The following is a 9,180-nucleotide window of genomic DNA, read 5'->3' as shown; positions in this document are numbered from 1 at the left end:
GTGATGGAACTAGAACTCAGGTCGTTCCCACAGCTTTCCCCTCCCTCAGGCCTCCTGAAAATAGTATGAAAAACAATAGAGGCAAGAAGTACAGGTCGGCACTTCCCCAACTTGAATGTGCATGCAGATCGCTGGGGGATCTTGTTAAATGCAAATTCTGATTCATTAGGTCTGACGTGGGGCAATGATTCTGCATTTACCGCAAGCTCCCAGGTCTGCTGTGCTGGTGCTGCCTGGCAGTGTGGTTCCTGCACTGTGGCTTTTCATCAGCATCACTTGGGAGCTTGTTAGGTATGCAAATTCTAAAGCCCTCTCCAGATTTATGGAATCAGGAGCTATTGTAGTGGGGCCTGGAGATCTGTGTTTTAATAAATCTCTGGGGTGATTCTGATGCATTTGCAAGTTTGAGAACGTCTGCTCCAGAAACAGTTTTCTTAACCTTGCTCTGTCTCAGACCTATCCGATGAGTCAGTTAAAAAGGCAGACCAACTAAATCAGAATCTATGGTGACTGTCTATGTGTTTGGGGGTGATGGTGAGGAAGATGAAGTAGCTATATTTTTTAAAAAAAACACTCCAGGAAATATTGCTAGGCAGCTAGGTTTGGGAACCACTATTGTTGACTGTACCCTGGAACCATCCAGGTTGCAATCAATCATTTTAAAATGTTCCATTTGTAGCCAGCTGTCCAGCGAGCACTTTGATTAACTGAGGGAACTTCTTTTTTTCTCTCTCCTCATCCATAAGTCCCCAATCTTCTCCTTCCTACTGGGTTATTCTGACTTCAGATAACACCAGCCATTAGCGGAATGTCATCGAGCTGAATTTCATTATGTTCTGACACCTTTGCTCTGCAAGTCTGTGATATTCTGTGGTTCACCTTTATGTTAAATTAGTTCTCATCCACCTGAGTTATTAATACATTACCCTGGTGAATTATCTTTGTTCTCTACCATCCTGAATGTATCCCCGCCCCCACCCAGTTCTATATTCACCTAGGCATTGGTTTGCAGGCTGGGACAATTCACACTTAGGATGACTTGTTTACACTGAATATGGCCAGGGGACGTCATAAGGAAGGCAGAGATAACATCAGCATGGTAAAAACGAAAAAGCTTGATAATACTCAGTGTTGGTGAGGTTACAGGAGAAAAGCACCCTTATACACCATCAGGAAAAGTCAAGTAGCCTATTTGGAGGGCAATTTTGTAATATCTATCAAAAAATAGTTTTTAAGTCACATGCTCTGGTTCAAAAATGTTATTTCTAGGAATTTATCCCAGAGAAACACTTATACAATGCACAAAGATTTATGGGTAACAATGTTCATTGCTGGATTGTTTGTAATGCCAGAAAAACTGGAAGCTGCTACAGTAGTGATCATTGGGAGAGTGATTAAATAAATTGTGTTCTATTTGTGCAATGGCATACATTAACTAAGAGAGGAACTCTGTAAGTATTGGAGAAAGCTGAAAGGCTGGACCCAGCTGAGGCCATTGCCCAGAGTGGCGGAATGTAGTCTTCCTAGCAAGGCTGTCTCAGGGAAGCTGAGTTTCTCACATGGCAGCTCAGGGCTAGCAGAGCAAGTGTTGACTGAACCAGGTAGATGCTGAATGGCCTTTCATGCCTTAGCCTCGGAAGACATACACTGTCACGTCTTCACTTTCTATGGGTGGAAGTAGTTGTAAGCCTACTCAGATTCAAGGGGGTGGATATAAATTCCCCCTTTCAGAGGGAGAAGCATCACAAATTTGTGGACATGTTTTATAACCACCACACCACTGTTACCTCTAGGGAGAAGGGGTGGAGGAAGAAGATTTTGCTCGTCATTGTATACTCCTCTCTATTTGATTGATTTAAAGATTCCTCACATTACTTTTGAGATTAAAAGAGAGGTAAAATAGGAAAGTAATCGGAGGAGAAGGGAGGCCAGTGGTAGAAAGTTGCAAGTGGAGGAAGGGATGGAAAGAGAGGAAGAAAGGCAGGTAGACCTAGGGGATGAAGTGCACAGAGGAAACAGATGCAGGATTGGTGAACATGGAGTGGGCAATTTGGCTTTGTGCTTATGCTGGGCTCACGTGAAATAGCTTTCTGCCAGACACAAGTGAGAAAGCCTTCTGACAATAGCCCCGCATTATTTGCCCTTGGAAATACCACTCATCCTTTAAGAATTCAAATAGCATCTCCTCTGTGTAACCTTCTTGGTTCCCTCCCAGACAAGAATGGTTCCTCTCTCCTCTGGATGTCCACTGTGCTTGTGTGAGTAGACCCGCATACGGCATGTACCAGACTTACTGTCTCAGTTAGTTGAGTACTTCTATGCCCCTCCAGTAACTATTTTTAAAGATTAAACTATTTTGTTAATTTTCTACCTTCTCACATTGCTTAGTACTATTTCTTACCGTGGGCAGTGGGTGTTCCATAAATATTTCTTAAATTAAAAACTCTCTTATTTAACAAATACTTACATGGCATTTACTATGTGATTGGCAATGCCCTCAGATATTGGCTCGTTTACTCTCTCCTAATGACCCTCTGAGACAGGTACCATCATGACTCTCATTTCACAGAAGATGAAACATGCACAGAGAGGTGAAAGAGCAGCGTCACAAACCTAATAAATGGTAGAGCTTGGAGTTAACTTAAACGGCTCGGCTCTGGATTCTGTCCTCTCACCACCGCACGTTCACTTTCCTTCATCCATGCATAATAAAGTACCTTTCTAGGTTTCCCTATTTGAGAGTCAAGAATAGTGTCTCATCGTATTTGGTTAAAATGTAGCAGCAACCTGACACAATTGAAATTCCATCTACAAACCGCTGTCTGGATGGCTGGGCCGTGAGAGAAGCAAAATGGCATTCAGGCTAGTTGATTAGAGCTTTAGTCATTTAACCTTCCCTGTCTCTTCACTGACTCCAGCCTAGACTCAACAAGGCCTCCCAGGAAGTGTGTGAAGCTCCCAGAACTGTGATCAATGGCCCAGAAGGGTCTACCGAGAGAACATTTTGAAAGTCTGAAGAGGTTGCTTAATAGAAGGGAACAGAGGCTCAAAAAAGTGCTGAGATGTGGGTAGGAAATAATTTTAAAGAAATAATCATGGATAGAATGTGAAATAGTCCTGTGGTTGAAAACTCCTAAATAATGAAGTCACAAATTTATTTTTCATCAACCTATTTTCCCAGTGATTGCACAGCTAAGATTATATGAAGAAAGAGCAAAAGTAATTGATTTCAATATTTGTTATTATGACCTGTATTAAAATAGAGCAGAAAACTTTTTCAAGCAACTTGTTGTTACACAGTTAGAAGGAAATAGGGTAGTCAATTTCATTGAGCCCAGGTCAGATTCATTTGGGATGAAGCCTAATTTAGAGGTGGGGATTGATACAAAGGTTAGGTAAAATCTGGAGGTGCTTTGTCTGAAGTTTTAGTTCCACTTTGCATGAGACTCCACAGATAAACAACAAAAATATAGGAGTGTTGAATATTAGCTCTCTTGCTTGCTTCTTGCTTTTTATTGTCTAAATACCTCGGTGCTAATTTCTACCATTCAACATTTATGGACTTCCAGGAACTCATAAATGTCACGTCAGGCTGCCTCTTGGTGAATTTTTAATCAAGAGGGAGAAATTCAGCTACAAATAGACCAAGAATCAAGAGGCCCAATATTGATCGGTCAAAGTGGCACTTACGAACCTGAGGTTGAAGTAGTTTGGATAAAAGGATGCTGGGCTTTCGACGGCTCTGGAGCCATCTTTTCCCATCAAGGCCAGGTGAGTATCAGATATCCCCTTGGAGTTATTGAATAACAACAAATGCCTGTGCTAAATAGCTGCAAATGTGAGAAATGAAACTCTGGCGCAGGCCAAACATCATTTCAGTCAGAAATCCTTTAGATGTCACACTCTGATCCCAAAGCAGATTGTACCATTCTTCCTTACATAGGACAGAAGATCTCCTTAGGTGGAACGGGTCAAGGCCAAGGTGCTCTGGTTGTTCCTGCTCTGTACAGGGTCTGGCCTCTAAGTCTGAGGCCTTGAATCATCCCTGAAGAGATATGGAGCAGCACTTGTTATGTCAGGGATCACTCAGCTCAGTGAATGATGTCTCTCACTAATGCCAAGCCATGAATCATTGGTCTGTGGTACTGTAAAATTAACATGCACCGCTATAAATAACTCATCTGTAATGGGATGTCATTGATGGCTTTTTGGAAAGGCTTGACTCAGGAGTAAGAGTTTTAATGACTGTAATTGAAATTAGATGAAAAGCATCAGTATTGGGCTTTCTCCTTTCTCCTGACCCATGCAAGAACAAATTTTATCAAATGTCAAAACAATTATGCTGTGTCAAACCTGAGGGACAGGATGCCACAGTGCCTCTCCTCCAGCATCTCTGCCTTCGGTCCCCTGGGATGTCTCCTAGTGAGTGACAGCACACGCTTGCGCTCCTTGGTGCTGCTCCTTTGCAAAGGACCTTAACAGAGCAGCAGTGCTGAAAGAGCTCCCCGCACACTTCTCAGATTAGAGTCATTACCAGTGGAAAGAGTCAGTATTATTAATAACAAGAACTTTTCTTTTATAGAGGAAAATGGTTTACAAATCCCACATCCATTATCTCATTTGATCCTCACCAAGGCTCTGGGAGGTTGGTCAGACATTATTGCTATTATCATCCTCAGATGTCTGATGAATTAGAGGCTCAGAGAGGTAACGACTTGCCTAGGGTCACACAGCTTGTAAGTGATGAAACGGGGAAACAAGAACCTCTGGTCCAAGCATGTCCACACTTTAGGGCATTCTACCATGGTCTAGTGGCTGGTGTCCAATAGCTCCCTCCTCCTGACTGACTAGCATACTTCTTGCTTCTGTGAAATACTTGACCTTAAGTAATTCCAAGAGGACCTGCTTCTACATCATTAACAGGAAAATACAGACAGCTGAGGACAAGAGTACATGTAGTATGTTTTTCACAAACTGACCCAAATTCTAAACAGCTTTTTCCAGTACAATTTGAGCTATGAGTGGAAGTTCCAACTGAGTTAGTAGAGAGTTTTTGAAATAGGCCAGATGGTGCTTCAGTGCTGTCTTTTCATTTTGCTTCTGGTGTAATAGAGAGCTTCAAGAGTTCCCTTTTAGGTGATGTTGAGTATTAGGGGGGATGAGGTTTTCACAAGGAAAAGCCCAAGATTGGAGCTGAAGGGCCTCAGGGATACTCATTCTTCGAAGCCCAGCCACCTCTTCGTTCCCTACAATCAGATGCTACTCTTCATAGAGGTTTCCTGGTCCCTTGCCTGTGTCTTAGGAAGGAGGGGCTCTGAAGTTACTGCCAGGCCCTTCAACCCTGTGGTGGCTGCTGCTGGCCTTGCTCTCAGGAGGCAGAAAATCTTAGAAGCAGTAGAGACCATATGCTTCAGCCATTATCTTCTGAACCTCCAGGCCCCAGACAATTAGTCAGAGGAGCTGAGCCCACGTGTGACTCCAGTCCTAACATCTCCCCAACCGAGCCTGCGCCCCATTGGCTGAGGTTTGCAAATGAACACAAGCATACCTTTGTTCCTACAGCATGTCACCATTTCCCACCTGGAGACAGCTCCGTAATCCTCCTGTGCAAAAATAACAAGTCCCACATAGGATTGCGTACATGGTCTAATTACATGTAACAAAACATCTCCTCTCAGGAGAGAAGGAGTGTTTGGTGGTAAATTAAGAGATGCAAAAACCATTGTGAGCCATGCTGATTAATCCAGGTCTCTAGCAATGGGGAAGGATCCTTGAAAAATGGGTTTGTGGTTTGATGATTATATGCTCACTAGGGGGGCTTTTCATGTGCACTGCTTTTATGCTGAGGAGCAGGAGTGTGACTGGGATGGAGACTGCCAAGCTGATTCTTTTAGTGATGATGGAATGGAAATTGCTTCAAAAACATAACACTTATTAAATGGGTAAAGCACCAGGGAGCCCACCTGCATGGGCTCTCAATACTTCTCACTGCAGTTTCAGATGGGACAGTGTCTGTACATGTCAAACCCTTTATCCTGCTTTACCCTTAAAAATCATGGATTTATTGGACTTGCCTTCTCCAGCACAAAGCTTGGAGAGCCGCTCTGGGCTCCAGTCTATGGGGACCTTGTCTACTAAAATGAAAACAGAACAAACACATTAGAAAAACAGAAAAACATACTTATAACTAATTACAACTATGAAGATAGAATATGTGTGGGGGGGATTTTGGGGGGAGGGGAGCATGCATGTGTACATACATAAAGCTTTTTGGTTAATATAAAGTGCCTAAGATTTCCAATATGATCTGTGTTTGAATTTTTAGCCTTGTCAGTTCCTAGCAGTCACCTGACCTCTCTAGGCCTTAGATTTTTGGTCTGTAATATGGGATTATTAATTATTTCTACTCTTCTTCCTTCAGAGGTTATTGTGGGGATCATAGGGGAAAACAGATGTGAAAATGCCTTGCAAATTGTAAAGCATTATATGAATGTCATTTTCTCTCATATTAACACAGAGTGTCTAGCACAGAGCAAGTGTCTAATAAATATGCTTGTTATTGCTGGATAGGTAGACAGATGCTAAAGGGTGAGAATGGAGTTATTTGAAACATTCAAAAACTCAAGAAAGATTTGCTATAAATCACAGATTTTATATGCATTCATTCATTCATTCATTCATTCATCATTTATGCCTACAGACCTGATCTTCCTAGGTGGTCTCCCATCCAAATACTAACCAGACTCGACTCTGCTTAACTTCCGAGATCAGACATCGGGGCTGTTCAGGGTGGCATGGCTGTAGACCATGGTCCCTGGCTCCACTGGGGCACGAACCCAGGACCTTCTACGTGTAAAGCAGATGTGCTAACTGCTACACTATGGAACCATGTCCAAATCATGGATTTTTAATAGCATTTTTAAATGGGAAGGGGTATGGAGCCTTGCAAAGATCAGAGGAATATTCTTGACTGTAGAGATGAGAAAAATCTGAACAGGAACAGGCATATTACCTTGGCTAGAAGCTGAGCAGAGTAAAAGTTGAAGGGAATTAGGTAAAAAATGGAGAAAAGGAGAATTACTAGAAAGCTGAGAGGTCAGAGGTTAGATATTGGAGTAGAGCTTGTCCTTGAGCAAACAGCTAATTGTATGAGCATCTATGCAAAAATAAGCATCCACACAAGAATGGGCATTCATGCAAAATGGGCATTTATGCAGAGATAGTCATCTGGGTAAAGATAGGCATCTATGCAAGGTCTACAGCATCTTTGCAAGGGAAGTGCAGGTTTGCAGCTGGTGATCAAAAGTAGAAAGAATGTACTCATGTCTAGCTCAGGTACAAAATCCAGGATTCGAGTACCTCCAAAATCTTTTGTGGTGATGACAATTGGGGGTAGTAGAAAGGGGATAGGGTGGCAGTAGGTGGGATTGATCATGAACTAAAACTCTGCCATGTACCCATTTAGTTACCATTGGGATGGGACAGTCCCATCCCAATCAAACATTCCAGTGTCTTAAAGAATAGAGCAGTTCAAGGACCTTAATTCGGAAGCAGTAAAATCCTCAGGGAACCAAAAAACAGCCTGTGAACTTTCCAGGGAAGCATCACCTCCCCTCCCTCATCCGCTTTGAGCATGTATACTTTTAGAGCTGTAATCCCTAAAGATGGAACAAATACATTTCCACTACAATAGAGGGAACTTCTGTGAGAACAGAGCTGTGTTTTGAACGTTTTAATATACAAAAATTGACACCCATCTACTTCGGTATTCAAAAACCTTCTCTCCGGAATAGAATAACAATGCTTTCTCCTCTATATTTTCTTTGCAGGCTGCCATGAACTGCTGTTGTGAAGCAAATCCTTCTGTTGCAATCCTTTATTTTTACTTCCCCCTACTTTGTAAATCACTTTCTTTCTCTAAAAGATTAAAGTGTGGTAAAAGCTGCTAAGTGACTAAGAAATGGACCCTTCTGAGTCAACAGATCTGCCCCCCATGCATCTTTGAGTCATAGCTGCTAACATTTCTTGACACAATCCAGTTTTTCTTTTGATTTTTTTTTCTCTCTTGGTAGCAGGGCTTGTAAAACAATTTCAAAGTGCTTGGGGATGGGAGATTTTGCCCTGATACATGAGCCACTTTTACCATTTTGGTGAGCTCCCTGTCAAGTAGCACATGAATATGACATGGCATCTTCATTTCTTGGCACAACCTGGATATTCTTTTGCTCCTACTGCCAAGGCATTTTGGGGGCTATCAATAATGTGTTTAGTGTGCCTCCCAGAGTTCTGGACAGCCATTACCTGTGGTGACCACCCATCATGGTACAGAGAAGAAAGTGTAGATTCCAATACGAATTCTTCCTCTGCTAGCTGGGCTCTTTAGACAAGTCACTTTACTTCTCTGAACCTCATTTTCTCATCTATGAAATGGAGTGAAAATATGAACCCCAGAGGAATGTTGGATGATGAAGAGTGATAACCTGAGCATGCTTGGCACTTAAGGATTTTTCAATAAGTATGAGCTCACTTTCATCCTCTTTCATTTAAAGCATCTCTCTCTTTCATTTTCTCCCTGTCTGCATAGGCACATATTATGTGGATGGATACATAAGAAACTGGCAGCAGTGGCTGCTTCTAGAGAGGCTGTAATCTGATATAGGAGGTTGATTTTACTTTTTACTGTACAACCTTTTGTACTATTTGAAACTTTTGTCATCAGCAAGTAGTTCTTAAAAAATATTACAAAGAATATATATATTTAGAAACTGAGTTTCTAACTCTTGCTCTTACCACTTCCCCCCCATCCCCCGCCCCAGTGTCTTTGTTTCAGGGTTTGGCAGTATGCTGCGGAACAGGTGTTGGTTTCTGTTTTGACATACCAATATTAACTGTAGAACTTGAGTAGTGTAAAAGACCTCCAAGTTCAAGAAGTTTTGGGAAATAGATGACTTTTTAATAAGAATTGGACAACTGAATAGACATTTGGGAAAAGATAAAAATACTTCCATATCTCATACCATATCCCAAAATAAACTCAAAATAGATCAGAGATTTAAATGTAAAAAAAGAAAAAGAAAAAGAAAAAAAATGAAACTGTACAAGTAGTAAAAGAAAACATGGGTGGATTTCTTTACAATCTGGATGTGGAAAGCTTTTTAAATCATTATCGAAAATCTAGGT

At 41.7% G+C, this 9,180-nt stretch overlaps 1 long non-coding RNA gene across 1 annotated transcript; it reads left to right on the top strand.

The window, feature by feature from the left end:
* The first annotated feature begins 2,184 nt into the window (after positions 1 to 2,184).
* LOC111744246 lies at positions 2,185 to 7,961 on the top strand. The gene is made up of 3 exons (XR_002782069.1): positions 2,185 to 2,258; positions 3,570 to 3,771; positions 7,830 to 7,961. It is a non-coding gene; the product is annotated as an uncharacterized LOC111744246 (long non-coding RNA).
* Positions 7,962 to 9,180: the final 1,219 nt, after the last annotated feature.

Source organism: Pteropus vampyrus, unplaced genomic scaffold, assembly GCF_000151845.1.
Source record: "Pteropus vampyrus isolate Shadow unplaced genomic scaffold, Pvam_2.0 Scaffold130, whole genome shotgun sequence".
Taxonomy (NCBI): domain Eukaryota; kingdom Metazoa; phylum Chordata; class Mammalia; order Chiroptera; family Pteropodidae; genus Pteropus; species Pteropus vampyrus.
Note: the sequence above shows the minus strand (reverse complement) of the source record. Positions and strands in the feature narration are given on the sequence as shown.